Source organism: Neophocaena asiaeorientalis, unplaced genomic scaffold (genome assembly GCF_003031525.2).
Source record: "Neophocaena asiaeorientalis asiaeorientalis breed wild unplaced genomic scaffold, Neophocaena_asiaeorientalis_V1.1 scaffold747, whole genome shotgun sequence".
Lineage (NCBI taxonomy): Eukaryota > Metazoa > Chordata > Mammalia > Artiodactyla > Phocoenidae > Neophocaena > Neophocaena asiaeorientalis.
Window position 1 is genome coordinate 1144773 of NW_020172132.1, and position 21153 is coordinate 1165925.

A 21153-nucleotide genomic window follows, 5' to 3' on the forward strand; every position below is an offset into this window, starting at 1 on the left:
TGAATCCACAGCCTCAAGCAAGAGTCTGGAATCTTACTGGGCACTTAATAACACTTCAGTCAAGATCCAGATTATCACGGATGTAAAGAACAAACTTATGGTTACCAGGGGATAAGGGGGGGAGGGATAAATTGGGAGACTGGGATTGACATAAACAACACACTACCAAATATCAAATACCAAGTAACTAATAAGAACCGCTGTATAGGACAGGGAGCTCTATTCAATACTCTGTAATGACGTGTATGGGAAAAGAATCTAAAAAAAAAAAGTGGATATACGTATAACTGGTTCACTGTGCTGTACACCTGAAATTAACACAACATTGTAAATCAACTATCCTCTGACAAAAATTTTAAAAAAAAAGACCCAGATTACATATCGTCCCCTCGGTAAGCATTTACGAGCTCGAAGCAGCAGCAGTGACTTCTTCTGCCACCACAGCGCACTGCCAATACCACCTTCTACTGCAAAAGCCTGTTTCTGAGTTCATATCTTACCTAAGACTGTGAGTACACTAAGGCTGGCAACTATGTCTTTATCTTTTTCTGCCCTGTAGCATGCTGCACAGTACGTGACAAATAGTTCCACCCACCAAGGTTCTGGAATAACTGAACTGAATTTACTGGTGATTTCTTTCCAGATGATAAGCTCTTCAAGGACCCTCACCGCATCTTTTACCCCTCTCACAATTTCAACAACATCTCCTCCAGTCCTGGACTGACGGCAAACATTCAACAAAATATTTGTCCATCAACACATGCTTATTGAATATTCCTGAATAAGTTTAGGCCTGCCTTGAGAGGATGCAGTGTCCCTCTCGGCTGTGTTTCCAGGAAAGGAGGGATTTAGTCTATCAGTGGCCATCCCCCAACTCCAACTGTCATCCTGTATATATCCTGCTTTTCAGCATGGTTTGTCACGTCACTAGAAAGGCTGCATCTGTCACTTTGCAATTCCCAGCTTATTTCTCTGGACCAGCCATCTCCCTCCTCTCCAGTTGTCCCGATGTGTTCACCAGAATGGCATGTGCTATACTAACCTCAACCAGGAGTAAAAATAATGTCTACTTATGTGATAAGTTCTAGTCCAACAAAGCTGAGGGTCAGATCACCGTTCAATGCATTCATAATACACAGGCCTACTGGATAATGAAAAACACTGCTTTATCCACAACTGAAGGGTTTTGGAATTTTGTTTTTAAAAACTAAACTAAAATATCATGATATTTATGAAAATAAATCCAATCTCACATTATTATTAAAATAAAAGTTAGGAAGACACTGTGTCGTAGGTTTTATTTTAGGCAGTAATAATAATTACCATGCTTTTAGAAAGCACAAACATGACAAAAGCTCTCTTTTTCTCCACTGTTTAAGTAAAACAACACAAATATACTTCTACAACTTTATAAATTACCCAACGATTCTTGAATGCCTGGGCACAACTTAGCTGACACCATCATCCAAAACATTAAGTCAGGTAATGAGCAACCAATGAGGAAATAGAAGTTGGGAAATTACACTAACTTGAGTTAAATAAAAAGAACAAGCTCAACATTGATCACAGCACATCAACTGAGAGGAGGGATTCAAAGCATGGCCACCATCATCATATATCACAATAGCAGAGATGTCAAAAAATTTTAAGAGTTTCTTCCAGGTAGGTTTAGGTATGAAATTACTTGGAGGCAGAAAATAATGACCCTGACACAGGATATAAGTGAACTTTAATTCACATTTTATCACTGTATTTAAACGTCCCCAGAATCATGATTACTCTAAAATTCTATGATCTAGGATAGATCATTTTCTTTCTGCAGTGAGGTCATCTGTATGATTAGCTGCAATGCAGTATTTTAAGGCTTCAAGAAGAACAAAATGAAATCAAGAACTGAGGCAACAGTACAGACTAGTTTTGTAAAATCTGACACTAGAAAAAAAGATTGGTCTGGGCTTGAATGATTCTGACTGATTATCCCTACAACTGAAGTTCACTTGTATAAAACTGTAATATAAAAAAAACAAAATATAAAAAAAACAAAATAACTAGTCCTAATATAGAAATAACTAGTCCTAATATAGAATAACTAGTCCTAATATAGAAAGGACAGGTCTTAGTTAAGATCCCCACGCTACAGACTTGAGTTGCCGTTTCAGATCATTTCTCAGATTTGCAAGGAATGAAAAGAAACATTTTGAGAAGTTCCAACACTTCTAGCATTAACCATCTTAATGTCCATAGGTCCTACCTGGTTATAATGCTTTGTGTGTAAAGAAAGCTCTAAATTATTCAAAATGTCTCAAGTGGGCAAAAGGGTTGATTCTCTCTGCAAGGAAATTGGTTCCAGCCAGGTGCATCAATTGAAACAACTTTTCCTTCTGATTGTTAACTTCTTAAAAGGTAGTAGGGTCCCACCAACCAACCCAGAGCAGCCACTGATCCTCTGAGATCTCAAGTGTACCCTTGAAAAGTGATGCATGCTGGCACAAGGAGCTGAGCTAGGAAGATCAGGTCTTTGTCTCAGGATTCAGTACCATGCGTTTTTTAACGCTGGATAAGCCAAAACTCCCTTTGGCCCTCAGTGTCCCCTTATGTCAGGGGAGAAAAAATAACAAAACTTTTTCAAAGGTATGAAGATGAATTAGATTGTGACGGTCAAGTGACTTTAGCTTTTTGGGAGAAGATTTTGCAGCAGTAACAGTAAGCTGTTTCCTCCAAACGGTTGAACAATGATTCTATGAGTCCTTGATTTATGCGTCGGTGAGCTGCTTTTCACCAGGGTCAAGGCACTTGTGACTCCTGTTGGGCTTTATTTTAGTTCTACCTTGCCAGTGGCCGGGGCAAGTGTGGGGATAAGAACACCCGAAGGGATGGGGACTCTAGGTAAAGGGACTGAAGGTTTGAGAGGCATTACAAAATCGCTCACTTTTTGAAGGAAACCTAATCTTAGATTCTTTTTTATTTTTTTAATTTATTTTATTGAAGTATATAGTTGATTTAAAATGTGTTCATTTCTGCTGTACAGCAAAGTGATTCAGTAATACACATATTCTTTCTCATCTTCTTTTCCATTATGGTTTATTACAGGATATTGAATATAGTTCCTTGTTAGATTCCCTTTTAATACCCTCCCACAAACTTTCTTGTTAGCAGTTCTGGGGTAGGCATTTTACACTTCCTCTTCCACCCTTCCAGATCTACACTCAGAGAAATGAGTAGAGGAGGAACTGTTGCCAAATCATCACTGTTTCTCTTCCATAGAATTTTACATTAAATGAATATGGAAAAATATCCAGCCCTGGATTATCACATCACTTCTCTTAGAATATTCTTGGGAGTTTTATGCTATCCTTAAAACACCAACTGTCAAAATAAGATAATTATTTTTCAAGGAAATCCTAAACATGTACAGTTAGCCTAGCAAGTTTATATAAATGGACTAGTGTCTACATGCCCCCTGCCTTAGAAAAATAAATCTGGGGAGAAAACAGAGCTTCATCAAAGCATCCCTCTGTTGATGGAATCCTCATTTTTCAGATCTGCTTCTTTTAAAACACAACTCCTTGAACATGTAACACCATATCCAAATGCCACCTCTTTGCTAATTTGCCAAACTATTAGGAGCTTTCTGTTTGCCTCCCAAAATATCAAAAGGACAGTTCGTTGTGCTGGTTGATTAGGAAAATGAAGACTTTCTCCAGTGCTAATGTGTGTCGTATTTCTTTTGAGAACTAGGAACCCTACACTGCAAAGGAAGTTAAGTAGCATTTTCTCGGGCTTTCCTGGTGGCGCGGTGGTTGAGAGTCCGCCTGCCGATGCAGGGGACACGGGTTTGTGCCCCAGTCCAGGAGGATCCCACATGCCGCGGAGCGGCTGGGCCCATGAGCCACGGCCGCTGAGCCTGCGCGTCCGGAGCCTGTGCTCCGCAACGGGAGAGGCCACAACAGTGAGAGGCCCGCATACCGCAAAAGAATAAAAAAATAAAAGAACACATTGAGGTCAGGGTCTTCCCTGGTGGCGCGGTGGTTGAGAGTCCGCCTGCCGATGCTGGGGACACGGGTTCGTGCCCCAGTCCGGGAGGATCCCAAATGCCGCGGAGCGGCTGGGCCCGTGAGCCACGGCCGCTGAGGCTGCGCGTCTGGAGCCTGTGCTCCGCAACAGGAGAGGCCACAGCAGTGAGAGGCCCGCGTACCGGAAAAAAAAATAATAATTTTTTTTTAAAATAAATAAATAGCATTTTCTCTCTGGAGGCCTCATACAGTTAGGTAGGGGAAGGTGTGCTATTTACTTAAAACGGGGCAGCTCCACTTTGTTCTCCCAATTTGGAGGGGAAAATACAAATCTAAAAGAGTTTACAAAGCAATAAACCCTTGAAAGGTATGTCTGCTACTAAACTGTAGCATCTCAATGGAGTATATGCTTTTGAAAAAGAAAGTGTTTTCAATGAATGAGAGGACTGAAAATGAGTTTTGCGTTTTGGGCCATACCCTGCCATTTTAGTGGTTATTTTAAATCAGCCTGAGGGCATATGGGTGAAGAGAAGTAGAAGAGCTATATCCTATCTTCCATATACACACACCTGTGACCTTTTGCTTCATACTTGGTTAAGTTGTTCTTCTAACATGCCAAAGATGCTATTTTTCCCTTTCGTTTTTGAAGATGTTTGTATTTTTAGGGCCCAGGAGATTTAAGGCACAAATAATATTTTGATCACACTGTGCTCAATACGTATAATATTAGAGGTAGGGTTTCCATTTTCAAGAAAAGCCCAGGATGGGGCTTCTGCATGATTTTTATATCCACTGGAAGTTTTATATCCACTGGAACAACCATATTGTGAAATATTTGGATTAATGGTTGAACATGAACCTGTTCCTTTAAAATGTCTGGGGACTGACCTTGGCCACAAGCTTAGCTGTTCCTTTTAATTTGATCCAGCAGAAATTAGCTATCTGCAGGGGGCACGGGCTGAGAGATGGGGTTCCCTCCCAGTCTGTCCTCCCATGGGGATGAACATCCTTCCCAGCTCCATGGAGAACTGCAGTGTTCTGCCATGCAGAAGGGACTGGGTTATTCACTACTTCAGTCGTAGAGACGCTGAGCCTTTCATTAACCTCTTTGTCTTTAGTATTTTCAAGTGGAAATGCTAGCCAGCCTTGCGATATCTCTCATTTTCCCCTCATTTCACCCTTTACCAAAGAAGAATTGGTCAAAAGTTGGAGCTCTCCATTTCTTTCTGTCCAAAATGCTCTGAACAAATTAGCAGTGCCAATTTCCCAGTACACAAAGGCATGGAAACATCTGTTTAAATTTGACTTTTGAATCAACCCCGAGTGACTACTCCTTGGAAAAGATATGCTTTATCACAGATAAATTTTCCTTGTTCACAATTCCTGGCCGAGAGTTACTGTAGGTTCATGTAGATGTGTGCTGGAAATTAAACAGTGTGCTACCAGGGTGGCCACAATTAAATTCAGACTTGCATTCAAACCATGGCCCGCTCTGCATTTCTTGGAGAAGTTTGCTTTCTATAGACATTTCAGAATGTCTCTTCACAAAAGAAGGAGGCAGGGTGGCTGGGCCCAAGTCCCCTAAATCAAGGCAATGAAAATGGAAAGGAAGAGAATGTATTTGCAGGGTGCCAAAGTGGCTGCTCATAATAGTGAAGATCTTATACTTCCAATTTAGGGTGTTTTCTTATGGACCCGAGAAGGTATTCTACCCCTATAATTCACATGCAGACTACAATCATTATTTGGAAAAGAAAGAAATTATGAGCTCATACTGAACATCAACCCAACAGCATGTGTCATAAAATGGAATGGTTCCTCAAAAGGAAAAACTTCTTCCTCTGCATGCAGATATATCCCCCTTTTGACTTAAAATACATTTTGGAATTGAAATGCTGGATCTTAGCAAATTCTGACAATAACCAGGAGCGCTGGGCTCGTGCCGGAAGTTAGATGGCTTGAGAAAAAAATTATCAACTTAGAATAACTTTTTTCTAGATAGTACAGTATTCAGAAGGAAAAACAAAAAATCTATGGAGAACTAACATAGGTATGTGATTTTTCTAAGCTAAAAGCTTAGAAAATTTGCAAAGGTGCTTGTTTTTTAGCAAAATTTTTGGAGAACGGAATTCAAATTTAATCTGCCTTCTGATTCCTTCTATATAGAATCAGTTTTAATCACTTTTACTTATTTGAAGAAATACAAATTATACGACGTTAAAGTCACTGAGAAAAAGTCCCAGTATTTTCACGCTTATGTCAAATGCCCATCTGAAATACTCTCCTAAAAATCTATTTTGAGAGTGTGCCTCTGTAACCTTTGACAGCTTTGAGATTTATCAGAGGAGTTGGCCTGATCATAGAAGAGAATCACTTGTGCGTAAATGTCACCCCAAAGAACAGCTATGGTTAGTTTAGGTGAAAAACAGCATAACCCTAAGATTTACAGCCATACAAATGACAGTCAAAACCATTTTTTGTAACATACATTGGAAAGTTACCACACACATTTCACGTGCAAGCTTAAATGATCTGAAAAAGACAACTACCAATTCAGGCTGAACTGATTTCAACATTTGAGCAAATCACAAACAGCAGATCTGGCCTGGCTTAAAATTTCCATCCAGTTGTTGAGCCGAACAAAAAATAAACAAATGGAAAACCTGAGAGAGGAATGAGACTTTTCTCATGATTTTTTAAAACTGAAAATGCAGCAGGAAACAAGTACAACCACGAAAGTCCTTGCAAAGAAACTGCCCTTGGCATCTAGGCTGGAGCAATATCCAAAGACCCCCGCCCCCTCACTCTCCCACCAGAACCTCCCACTCCTGCTGTATTTCCTAATTTCCAGGAACGTATTGCTGAGCTGTTTATCAAAACAGTGTGCAAGAAAAACGGCTACCATCTACTACTCTTCCAATTCTTGCAATTTCTCCCTCCTCCTGGACAGAGGCCACTAGTAAGGGACAGCCTCAGGAAAAAAAAAAAAAAAAAAAAAAAAAAGCAGAGCAGTGAAAGCAAAGAAACAGTAGACAACGGTGGCTTTGACAAAGCCTTCCCTCAACCCTCTTTCTGCCCCTGCTGTGACACTTGCATTCAATAGCAAGGGCGGCTGCCATCGGATGCATGGACAATGGATGGAGGAATACAAGGCAGGGGGGAAAAAAGGAAATCAGATGAATTCTGAGCTAAGATGGCAGGGCTCTCACCTTTTCCTGTTTTGTTTTGGGTTTTTTTGGGTGTGTGTGTGTGTGTGTGAATAGTCTGGATGGAGGTGTCCCGCAGAGAAGAAGTAAAAAAGGGTGTCTGAATTGTTGGATGGTTCTAAAGGCTTCTGCGTCTGCACGTGCATTTTACAACTATTTGCGGGGGTCTACTTGCTGCCAGCCGTCTCCCCCCACCCCCTCTTTCTCTCTCTCTCTCTCCTACGTCCTGCAGTCTCCATCACACCTCTGTTAGTATGAAGACTTTCTGCCCATGTAAGTAAGTGAGAGTGTGCATTCCTTAGTGTTTGAATCAAGACCCATCTCTGCATGCAATTCTGATCTAAGGAGCCTATAGCGGTTACTACAACTATCAATTAGTCAGCAATAGCTGAGACCTTCACCGCCTCTGAAGGAACAAAGGTAAAAAGACAAGCAAATACTCCAGCACCGGGATCTTGCTGGATCCTGGGAACTTGCTGGCTATGAATAACAGTGCCTTTTCCTGTTTAACGCTCAAACCTACGTAATATTACAGGCTGTTAATGTATCCAGCTGCATAATTAGGTACGGAATGTCTAAAGGCATATATGTTTCTTTGGCATCAGTGGAAATAAAATGTATTAAGCTGAACTGAAAGGAAATACCAGGTGACAGATAAGAGTTTATGACATATTTGATCCATGCTCCATGTTAATGAACTGCCACCAGAACTTAAATTAACTACAGAGTTCTTCGTCCATTTCAGCGGCTCTTATGAAAGAAACTAATAAAATAATGATGAAAGGAGAAGGAAGTATTCAGCCGTAGAAAAGCACATAAGCAGGCTAATTCTTCTCCACAATAGATGAAACTATTTTGGTTTAAATTCAAGTCTGGATTTTATTTAACATTAGGTGGGTTTCTTCTGGAGTGTGTCTAAGCGTGCATGTGTGTGTGTGTGTGTGTGTTAATTGCACGTGTTGTGAATACCAGCTTACACTGTATGTATCTGTTGTAACTTGCACTAGATATATCCTGAAAACCATCTGAAACAATATAAAGAATTCTTTTATCTCACTTTGCAGAAACCTCAAAAAATCAACCCTTTTGAAAAAAAAGGCTTTGCCCTTCAGTTTTCAAGGCCATCAAAATACTGTTAACTTGAATATACAAAAGAAAGAGGGAGGAATAAGTAACAGCGGATCTTACTCACTTTTGAATACGGATCATTGCAAAGGGAATGGTGTACTTAGTTTCTGACGTGATCTGTGATTTTGCCCTTCTTTTCTGTTGCATAAAAAGCTGCATTTCTTTCCTCAGCACTTGTTGTTAGAATTGAAGTTATTTTCTAATAAGGTATGGGAGATATCTTGAAGGTTAATATATTTTCCTAACTCTGTAAATAAGACAGAAAGTCTCCCTGAAGCCATGCATTCACAGCCAAGCTGTGGCAAGGGCTGCAAAAGATCCACCTTATTCCCCTCTACCATGGATCCCTCTTCTTAAGCACTGTCACTCTAAAGAGCAATTCTGCTTTCCTTCTTCCTGGAAAAAATGATTCCAACAATCATTTTACCCCTTTTAACCTCTGAGGCAACTACAGAAGCTGAGAAATTTGGAGATAACACTCAAAGAGAAAACTCCAACAACAGACCCTAAAAACTGAGCTGCAGGGACAGGGATGGAGAATCTAGCAAGCTTTCAAAATGAGGAGAGGTGGTAGAAATCAGGAGAAAACAGGTCCCTAACAAGATACAGCCGGGTAGAGAGGGAGGCTCAGGAACCACCCCACACACACACGCCACCGCCACCCTTCAAACCCTGTCACTTAAGACAGAAAAAAATCCTAACCATGTCGAGAGGGGAAGGGGAACGGTGCTAAATAGCTGGCGAGGTGACCCACCGTCCTGTTTGCTCCTCGGCTCTTGCTGAGGGGAGTAACAGCCACGGCAGTGACAACGGAGTTGAAATGTGCAAGTGCAACCTCTGCCCCGTGCTCTCTGCCTCCCAAAAAAGGCAAGAAAAGCATGACTGGGACCGAGCAAAACGGAAGGAGAAGGCGCTGGCGGCGAGTCACAGACCCCATCAGCACAGGCGGCGAGTCACAGACCCCATCAGCACCGGCTGGTCTCTGAAAGCCCTGCATCGAGGGTCCCCATTCACAGGCGGCGAAGAAGCAGAGACAATGGCAAATCGAAAACTGGCAGGGCTTCTGGGATAATTTAATCTCTCACTCCAGCATCTAGATGGGTATAGCAAGGAACACAGGCGAGAGCTCCTCCATACCGAGGCGCAAGCATATGCCTGCCTCTCCGAGGATGTATTTTTAGACATAATATCAGGGGTGAGGCAGCCTGTCCGCTCAGCTGCAGCGCTCACATCCTAACGTGGGAGCAGCCTCTTTCGCACTCTCAGAGGAGCTGATGATCAGAGGAAGCAGCCCACGTTTCTCTCCAAGCCAAAGGTCAGTTAAGAGGACCCCAAACCACAACCCATTGTCTCTGCGCTCAGAAAGCATGAAATACGTTTTCAAGATGTGTTCCAAAATGAGGTCACACCGCGTGGCAATTTGCTCACTTCCTATTTTTCCACAGATGCCTTATTCTACCATCCAAAAGCACAACCGGGAGACGTAATCACACCTTGAGAAAGACCATTCCAATACCACAGACTAAAGATAAAAAAATATTTGGCAGGACATGTATTATTAGTAACATGTCTTAAACTTCGAAACGTCTCCAAACGTTTATTAAAAGCAAGAGACAAATGATGTCTCCTGTCATATGGATGTGCTTTGAATTTTAGTATTCCTCCCATTCACGTCAAGCTTCAAACATTTAAAATAATAAACACAAGAGAAAAATAGCCCAGCTCATTAAAGCATAAGCAGAAAGTAAGGAGTCCAGCTTGGCCTTTGCAAACAAATTAGACATAATCTGACATGGTTTTGTTCGAGCCTGGGAATTTTTCATTCACATAGAGGATTAAAATATTTTAAAAGATTCCTTTAAACTTTTCATATTAGAGTACACTTATTAAATATATATATGGGCATATCCATACATATACAAAATTCTCAAGTTAATTTAAATTTATGGGGGAAATCCAAGGGATTATAGGTCAAACAATCCAAAGAGAAAAAAACTCTAAAAAACAATCCTTAACCACATACCAGTCTCTGAAGTTTCACACACCACCAAAATGAGATGGTTGAAATGGCGATGAATGAAAATAATGTTTCACAACCACAATATTCCAAATGAAATTACTTAAGGAGCAAAATGCCTACTTCCTTATTTTTGAGTCAGAATTTGTTTCTGTCAGAACTGGGGTTTTTTTTTAATGTCATATATATGTCACCTATAAAAGACAGGTACGAAATGGATCCTTTCCAACTCTACAAATAAGCATCCTAAGTTTTGATTCTCCTTTAAGAGTAAAAACAGTTCATAATTACACATGGTAAATCTCACTAGGACTGAATGCTCTCACAAGGACTGACAAAGAAAGAAGAATTCACGTCAGACCAAACGGCTTCTTTCAGTCAGTTTCCTGCAGCTTTCTTCCAACAGATCTGGGCCAAAACGAACGTGGACTCCTGAGCCGAACTATCCATCACATTTTCCTAGTCTTTCAATTAATGACACCGCAATCAGATCGATAGAATGTAATAAGAAAAGAGCTTTGCATTTCTATACCTATTAATTCGCTGAGTAACTCCAGCAGTAAAACGTGACTTGAAAGGAAAAACACTCAAGGAAAATGAATTCTCTTAGCATACTGAGCAAGGACTCCCTGACCCAAAAATGAACACTGGTGTTTCCACCTTCCAACCAGAGTTACTAGGATCCAAAGATCAGACTGCTTCGTCAGGGGCAAGCTTAATCTTTTTTTTGCAAGATTCTCTATAGTATTCTCACATTACCACAGATCTAGTTAAATCGGTCATTTTGGGGAATATTGGAACGAACGTCCTTGAAACGAAAGTCAGAGGATCAGCCAGGGCAGCCATTGCTCTCTGCTTCCTATTCCAGCCAAATCGCCAAATTTGTGATCCTAGTTTTCTAGGGCATTCTGTAGAAAGGAATTAGGTTTAGATAGAGGGGGACAGGGAAAGAATGATGAGAATGCTAAGAAGGTTGGCCCATTCCCAAATCACTGCCTTGGTTCAAGACAATGCAAACAGCGACAGACAACAATGCAACATGGTGTCTGAATCATCCATGTTTATCACCAGAGACGGAAGACTGTGAAAGCCAAGTACAAGTTCTCTGTGGGAAGAAGGAAGCAGAGAAAGGCTGTCCCAGGATGTTCTCTGGAATCATATGCATGGCCAGATCTTAGTGTTACTGCAGGTGGACAGTGTCTTGAACTCAGGAACAGAAAGTAGAATGCTGGTTGCCAGGGCCTGGGGGGTTAGGGAAATGGGAAGACATTGGTCAAAGGGTATTCAGTTATAAGTTCTAAGGATCTAATGTACAGCATGGTGACTATAGTTAACAATACCGTACTGCATACTGGAAATTTGCTAAGAGAGTAGATCTAAGTGCTCTTACACACAAAAAATCATAACTATGTGAGGTGACGGATGTGTTAATTAGCTTGACTGGGGTAACCATTTTACAGTGTATGCATATAACAAATCATCACATTGAACACCTTAAATACATACAATTTTTATTGTCAGTTACACTTCAATAAACCTGGGTCGGCGGGGGAGGAAATCAGTGACTTCAGTCTTAAGAAGTAGATTCTATGGAATGAAGGTTACAATATCAACCACTGGTATAGTGGGAAGAGCATAGGTTTTGTTGCCAAACAAGAGTTTGATCTCAGTTGTATTATATACTACTAAGCATCTCTGAAACTTAGATTTCTATTAATAAAACAGAGATCTTACCGCTTACCTCAAGGGCTGCTACGCGGTTAAATGAGATAATGTATGTAAAGCACATGGCACATACCAGTTAACCCCTCCTCCTCTCAATTCTCAGATTGCCACATATAAACTAGCAATAAAAATACAAGTTTACTGTACAGATTAAATCAGATAATGTATACAGGACATTCTATAAACTTTTCAGCACTATATAACAGAAGAGTATTATTGCTGTCATAACAATAATGCTTTTAAAAATGAATACGTTATTTAGTGTAAGACATAGAGGATGAGGGCTTCCCTGGTGGCGCAGTGGTTAAGAATCCACCTGCCAATGCACGGGACATGGGTTTGAGCCCTGGTCTGGGAAGATCCCACATGCCGTGGAGCAACTAAGCCCGTGCGCCACAACTGCTGCCCCTGCGCTCTAGAGCCCACAAGCCACAACTACTGAAGCCTGCATGCCTAGAGCCCGTGCTCCACAACAAGAGAAGCCACTGCAATGAGAAGCACACACACCGCAACTAGAGAAAGCCCGCATGCAGCAACGAAGACCCAATGTAGCCAAAATTAAATAAATAAATAAATACATTTATTTTAAAAAGACAGAAAGAAATAGAGGATGAGTAATATGCTCCAGCACCTCCCTGTGTGCACAGTTACATATTTCAGACCTACAGGGGAGATCAGAGCAGTCATTTCTACTGGAGGAGGTGTGTCAAGTGAACGGTCACCACCAACCAGTCTTCCGGTGGATCCTCTCTTCGTTGCAGATATCACTGTTTGAGGGTAGAAAACAGGATTTTTAAATTCCCAGATGAAATTACAAGGAATCATCTACTAAAGTGTCAGAGACACCTTTGCTAAGAGGTAAGAATATCACTACTGAGAGTCCCGTGTTTGTAATAAAAGGAGAAAAAACCTAATTATTCATTTAAGAAATATTTGTAGGTCAGTAAAATATTCATGAAGAGTAATACAGATAGGAGGGATAGTAAGACAATGTTTGTCCTCAAAGAGCTTAGAGTCTAGAAAAGAAAATGTTTAAATCATATCAATAAAATGAAAATAATTACAGAGCATTTAAGTGAGAAATACTGCAGGTCTTGGAGTAACTTTTTGTGGTAATTGCTGTTTGACGTCTGAAATATTAGAACTATTTTTAAAGGACCCTTTTTATTACTTTGTCATGATAATTATTACCTAATGAAAGGAGACGATAGATGAGAGAGATTAAAATAATTGCTACAAAATAGCAAGCTCTGTGAAGACATCAAGTTCATTATCTTTGCATGGTTTGCATAGGAAACATTGGGAGGCTTACAGACACCAAAATATACTAATTCGATAGTTGTAGTTAACTGAAGAGAATGTCTGTCGCTTTTCAGAAAAAAAAACAAAACAACAGCTACCACTTATACAGCATTTATACTGGGCCAAGCAACGTGCTAAATGCTTTATGCATAATAACCCACTTAAGCCTCACAGCAACCCTATGAGGTGCATTCTAGTGTCATCATCACTCCTTACAGATGAAGAAACTAGAGCACAGAGAGGTCAAGCGACCTGCCCAAGATCACTCAGCTAGCACATGGCACAGTCAAATTCCACACCCAGGCAATTTAATGCCTGAGCCCATACTCCTGACCACTACATCCAATCGCCTCTCATCCTTTTTTTTTCCCCTTAGATCTTTATCAACTCTGATATTCAGTTCAAAGTGGGACCAAATGGCCAACAGGTTAAATCAGCAATGTAAACTCTGAGAGAAAAAGAGACATAGTCAAGTAAAACTTGTAGCCAGAAAGAAAATATTAACAGTGTGAAGCTGCTACAAAGCTGCCCTTCTATTTATTCTATAGTTTAGTTTCCAAGTCCATTCATTCACGCATTCAGTTAAGCAAATATTACTGAGCACGACTCTACCAGACAGTGGGTCCCTACCCCCAACAAAGCTTACAGACTAGGGCTTCCCTGGTGGCACATTGGTTGAGAGTCCGCCTGCCAATGCAGGGGACGTGGGTTCGTGCCCCGGTCCAGGAGGATTCCACATGCCGCGGAGCGGCTGGGCCCATAGGCCATGGCCGCTGGGCCTGCGCGTCCGGAGCCTATGCTTCGCAGCGGGTAAAAAAAGTTTACAGACTAGTGTAAGAGTCTGCCATCACAACAGTTACAATACAGGGAGGTGAGTGCTTTGCTAGAAAATCTAGAATTGAAAAACCAGATATTCGTTTTGTATCTAGGACAGCTTTCAGGAGAGTAGGTTCATGAGATTAGGTATGTCTGGATCCAGAAATTTCTCAGAGAGGAACAGATTTCAGTAGTCTTTTCATCTGGTTTAATGCTAGCAACACTCATTTACGTGCAGGCCCAGCGGCCACGGCTCACAGGCCCAGCCACTCCGCAGCATGTGGGATCTTCCCAGACCGGCGCACGAACCCGTGTCCCCTGCGTCGGTAGGCGGACTCTCAACCACTGCGCCACCAGGGAAGCCCTAGCAACACTTTTTGATATCGGTCTTTATTTTCTCTGGCCCTGTGTGACATATGCTGACATATGCAACTCACCAGGACTCCTGTCTGCTGCCCTGGAGATGCACACTCCCTGCTTCACAAACAACCTTCTCTGGCCCAGATCCTACAAGGGAAGGAAGGAAGACACCCTCCTGTCTGCCTCTCTCTCCTCATATTGAACAGACACTCAAAACAAAATTTCAAGTAAAGAAGGTACACACATTTTAATAATGTTTATTACTTTTCCTGATTATAATAGTAACACAGTCGCTACCAAAATTTCAGGAAAAAAAAATTTTAAGATGACAATTAAAATTACCCATGATAATAGCAATTAAAGATAACCACTTTGGGTATTTTAACAGAGTTCCCTCTAATCTTTTACAAATGTGGGTGTTTATGTATTAATATGTGGGTATTTTTTTTTACAGCATTTGGATCAAAATGTAAATAATTTTGCTTCCTACTCTCAGTTTAACACCATAACCGAAGCACTTGTGGTGTTTAAATATCCTTCAAAACATATTAAAACATTATGTAATATTCTATTCGATAGATATGTTATTTAACTATTTTCCCAATATTGGGCATTTAGAATGTATTTAGGATTTGTATTATACAGAAGGTTGTAAAAGACATCTTTTTATATAACTATTTGACTACTTTTCTTAGTATAGAAAGTGGGATTATTGGATCAAAGTGTTTTTTTTTTTTTTACATCTTGCTAAATTGCTTTTCAGAAAGTTTCTGCCAATTTACATACTTAACTATTGGAGGCAATTTTTATTTCTCTGCAGTCTAGTCTCACTAGTTGCTTTACTTATTTTAATACCTACTACATATTTAGTAGTGCTCTTTAATTTGTATTTCTTTGAATTCTAGTGAGATCAGACTGATCTTTTAAGAATTCACTGACCACTTATTCTTTTTTATTTTATTAGTTACCTGTTGGCCTTTTTTCATTTCCTTACCGTGTTGCTACTGTTTTTCTTATTGAGTCGTAAGGTTCATACATGCATATATCTTATACACACACATATCTACTTATATACCCTTTATCAACTACTGGAACTATGTTTTTTAAGTTGTTTATGATTTTTATTTTTAGTTTGTAGAACCTTTATATTCTATATATGCAAATTTATTGGTATTTTCCTTTGTGATATCGTCAGGTGGTTTTATACTTTGAAGTACTTTTCACTCACAAATATTCACCTGTATTGTCTTCAAGTTATTTTATGTGAAGAATTTTTGCATGTAATATAACTAACCTTTATTTTGGTGCATTTTGTGAGATAAGGATATAACCTGAGGGGGCTTTTTTCCCCTTCAACCGGCAATTTCCCTACCTTTCATCCTGATCTCCACTAATATTTTAAGTATAATAAAGTATACATATTCAAACTTGTTTCAGGACCACCTATTCCATTCAGATGTTTGTATTTAAATTCTTTCTAATACATGAAACTGTCAAAGCATTTTTCTATTTCATCATCCCTGGGACTGAAAGACTTCTACTATCACAGTGAGACAAAAATCTCCTATTATTAAGGATTGGGCCAAGTTGTACTGCTGATGTTGGGGGTGATAAAGGCAGCTGCTAAAACTAGCTGGGTCTCTGGATGGGCCTTGATGGCCAAAGGGCTGAAATTGAATTCAGAGGGGTTGAGATTAAGGCAGAAGATTCTACCTTAAGGCAACAGGGGAAGGCAGGAGTCACAGGGGTTAATCAAGTAAAACTCTGCAGGAGAGAGTCAAGACCCAGGTACTGACAAGAGCATTTACAAATTAAAGTTTGAAGAGATCAGACGAAGCTTGAGCTCATCCTTATAGAACCAGATGATGACAGAAGCCAAAGCATCTTGAAGGGAAGAAGACGGAACATGGGGGTGTAGAGGGTGGGGGAATCGGGAATCCCTGCCTGAGCTAGCACGTGGACGATGCATGGATGACAGACTGAGTCAAGGCCAAGGAGCACAAATTCATTTGGGCATCTAGTTTGCAGGAACTTAACTACGCTTTAGATTTCCCCAAAGAAATACATGATGAATTTATTATAGAGAGCTGTCTTGCATCATTTAAATTTCCTTATTTTTCATAGGTACAAAGATAGAGTTTGGTCTGAAACAAAAGGAGAGGAACACCTGCCTCGGGTCACCTTCTCCCTTTGCAACGCCAGCATCAGTTCAAGTGGAAAGGATGAAAACTGAAATAGCTCATTTACCAGAAGTGTGCTAGTACTGGAAATGTGAGGGTTTCCAATTAGGGAGAACAGGTCAATTGATGGTGCAGGGTAGTCCAAAGAAAGAACGCTTCCCCCTTTTTTAAGGTACAGGGAAACGAAGGCTGTGGCATAATGGTAGCAAAACTTGTCAGCTTTCTACTGTTTTTGCCTGGCACACAATTAACTAGTACCTCAATGCCACGACATTGAATGGTCCACACGGGGCATTTCTGGGACAGTGTAGGGAGCAAGGTACAATGGCTGGAAATATGGCCTTTAGAGGGAAGCCAATCGAAGCTTGAGTCTAACTGTGCCAAAAACTAGTTGTGTGATCCTGAGTAAGTTCCCTAGCCTCTCTGAGCCTCAGTGCCTTCACCTGTAACATGGGCACAGTAGTTGTATTCACCTCGTAGGGTTGTTATAAAACTAAATAAGAAAACATATTTGGTCCATATATTTGGGTCTGATACATGGGTAGCATTTGAATATTAGCCTGTGTTAGGAGGCAGACAGGGAACGTGACGTGGAGAATTAAATCTGGGCTCAAACGCCAGCCCTGTTACTTGTTTGTTCTGATGCCTCCCTCTGTACCTCCTCTACCAAATGGGCATTTGATTACAGCGATATCTACTCCATACGGCTGTTTTGAAGATTCAATGAGATTATATACATAGGCACTTGAACAGTGCCTGTCTATAAAAATTAGCCGTTATTGTTATTGTTTTCATACTCAGAATGCACGGCTGAGCTCCCCAGGTCAAAAGCCCGTAAGAAACTGAAAACATAAGATAAGAGGAAATTTCTTTTCCTCTGGAAATATGCTATAACTAAACCTGATTTTCCGAGCTGATTTCCGCATCCCTGATGGAAAATCCACACTACAATAAAATGGACTCCTGTGGCAATGTCAGAGGCATCCAGCCTGTAATCACAGAAAAGGTAACACCTCTACAACAGTTGGGATGCCAGTTCCAAGGATCTGCTGACTTCATGCAGAGGGCACAGGGATGACATCTCTCTAGACTGTCACAGCAGGCTTCTTTCTCAACTGCTTTCTTCGAGATCCCATGGGTGATTTCAGAGCCAGCAGCCAGAAACCTCCCTGCCTCTGATAATCATCCCAAGGTATCCTAATTCCCAAGACCATGAATCTCTACCCACTCACGCTTTTATTTTTAAATTCATTCCTCCAGCTATCAAACATTTACTTCTGTACCTAGGGTAGGGGCTAAGTGTGTAGTAGCGAACAAGGCATATTATGTTCCTGACTCACGGATCTTACCTTCTAGTGGGAGACTCAAACGCTACTCTGGTAACCACACAGGGAAATACATCATCACCGATTGTGATAAAGTACCATGGTTGAGAAGAGAAAAAGATTATGTGGATTTGCAGGGAAGATCTCCCTGAGGAAGTGGTATTTAAGCTGACATGATCATGATACAAAAGATGCAATGCCAGCTTCGAGTATAAAATTTTCATGAACGTTGACTTGAAGGAAGCAATCCATGAGGTTGAAGAAATTACTGATATTGTGGGCCCCATGCTCTATAATGCGAGAACAACTGACTACTTAAGTTTACCAGCCCTTCGTTGAAAGGGATAAAGGTGGAAAGAAACACCAGTCTAGTACCACCCACCACTAGGAAAGAATGGCAAGGTGGGCATTCATAGAGCCTTTTCCATGGAACCAATTCCTCTACAGCACCTAATCTGCATCTCACAGACAGGGTCCTGTTTGGAGAGCAACCAGCACAAAGCACTACCAGTGTGAATGATAGAAGCCTTGGCTGGGGAAGGATGGAGAGTATGGGTTATAAAGTAGATGAGATGGTCCCTACAGCTTGGATAGGAGCAGCCGCTAAGGATAAAAGGAATCTTAAATTCCTATACAGTCTACACAAAAGTTAAGATGTCTCTCCCAAACCTTCATCCTTCTACCAATTTAAATCCATTCCTCAAGAGCCAATCCAAGACGGACCTTGTTCCATGAGACCGCCTTCCTTCCCAGAGCTTGTGTCGTGGCCCTGCTCACTGCCTCCCCCTCCCCCAGGATCATACTTCCACTGCACTGGGCTGCATTGTTCTCTAGGCACTTAAGGAATTACTTTCTTGCCTGTTCAATATGATACACTCCTCAAGGACTAGGATTATTCCTTTATTTCTTTTGTATTCACCACAGTGCTCCCGTTTAGCATTGTACCCACTCTAGGCACTTAACATATCAATACCTGTTGGCTAAATGAATGATTCAATTCATCCATATATCTGTAAGATTTCAGTAGGTTAAGAAAAAGAGAGAAAGTGCTCTGAGTATAACAAAACTGAGCCATTCTTGGCTAGGTAGGGCTAGGTAGTCATTTCAGGAGACTGTTTAATACTGTATACTGGTTCTTACTTAAAGGAAGGACATAGGGGCCAATGGTGGAGATTTTCATCCGTCTACAGTAATTGAAGGGCTTCTCCGCCCAGCAATCTGCGATGGACAAGAAAGACCTTACAAAGCCCTTTCCATGTCTAATTCTGATTCGGTAGATTCTGATTTGTTACCACGTTAATCCAAAGAGTCCATGATGTGAGTATGAGCCAGTCCTTAGGACAGTCCTGAACCACGTCACTCGAGAGATACTCTGCACATATCAGACCCCTCTCAGCTCTGGAACGGAAGACCATCCCCTCCACCACCATCATAACTGCCACCACTGCCACTAAATCAAAGCATATTCTCAAAGGACCCCGGAGTGCAGCCACTGGTTGACATTCGCTAGTGCTGGGCTGACAAGGGGGGGTAGGGAGAAGAAACTGTTGCCTTAAAATACTTGTTTAAAAACAAAACGAGGAAGATCCAGGCCAGAGTGCAACGCTATTTTACTCTCTTCCTGTTTTCATGGTGCTATTGCATGAGGTAACCTTTTAAGAAAGGCTTGGAGGGTTGCAGTGATTTGACTGTGGTTTTATCCTTATTCTCACGCAAAAGTCTCAGCTCTCACTCCCCGTTAGGATGAAAGGGCTCCTTTCTACTTACTTCTAACAAGCTTAAATAAGAAACACAGGAGCATAAAATTTGCCTCTCGGAAGATGCCAAGACCCCATCAAATCTGATGTCACTGCTTGGAAGACACTGAAACAAAAGGCCAGACGCCCGCCCCCTGGCCAGTCATCTCACAGGGCCCAGCAAGAGCCAGGCCACAGGACAGGATGGTCTGAGCCTCCTCTGCACTTAAAGCATCCATCACCCCCTGGACTCGAGCCCCAGCACAAAGGGCTTGGTTTTCTCTCGCGCGGCAGCACGGCGGGCCTTCTCACGGATCCTCGTCACACTCCGTGACCTCCTCGGTTGGTGTGTTCTTTGTTGCCTCCCCTCACCACAAAATGACTCAGCCGGCACAGCACTGAAGCCCCGCCAAGTTTTCATTTTAAATGTTGCCTCTCTCTCGAGAGTCCTGGATGAGTTTTCTGGTAGGCAGGTACGATGCTTTCAAGTTAGGAAAAGGCACCGTTTTCATACATAGCATCACCTGTAGGCAGCAGAAAAAATACACGCAGCTTTCCCACAAAGAAACGGAACTGCATGTCCCAGGATGGGTCCTACTGGCCCCACAGCCCGGTGTGGAACTATCTGGATTTCTGTCGTCCCTCTTAGTACCTTCTCCTGTCTCCTCAACCCCTACAAACCTAAAATCCCAGTGGAGCCCAAGAAAATCAACTCACTGATGAAGGAGGAAAGTATTTTGAGAGACAGATTCCACCACCCGACCCCCAGCAGAAACTGCTGCATAAATCACCAGTACCGGTATGAAGGGGCGGTGAAAAGCCCTGCGAACTTCTTAACCCATTATGCATTCAGCCCGGAATAATGATGCCTCATTTATTTTAGCTACATCACTCTTTGGTAGGGATGCCCTTAATCTCACTGTGAAGTATTTCACAATACTTTTCTGTTGTTCTTCTTGCTTGCTTTTAAACCAGGGAATCTGGCTTATTCTCTATCTGTTGATTAATCTACTCAAACATTTACCCCTGCGTCACCCTCTGCCCCATCTTGCATTTTTCACCTATTCCTACGATCTCAGCCTTAGACTGCCCCTCCGGCTCATTCAGCGATCTTTAATTTCTCCTCTGCCTTTCTGTCTGTTCGCTTATGTTTGGGGGGCAGACAATGGAGGTGATATAGGCCATTATTCATGAGTAGCTTCAAGGGTAACGTGAGAAATGCCTCATCTTCTGACCCCTCTTAGCATAAGAATTGCTGATAAAATTCTGGACTGAAAAGAGAAGTTCTTCTGAGGAAAATATGCAGAGAACTACTGACTCTGGAGCAGCTTTTCTGGAGAAAGGA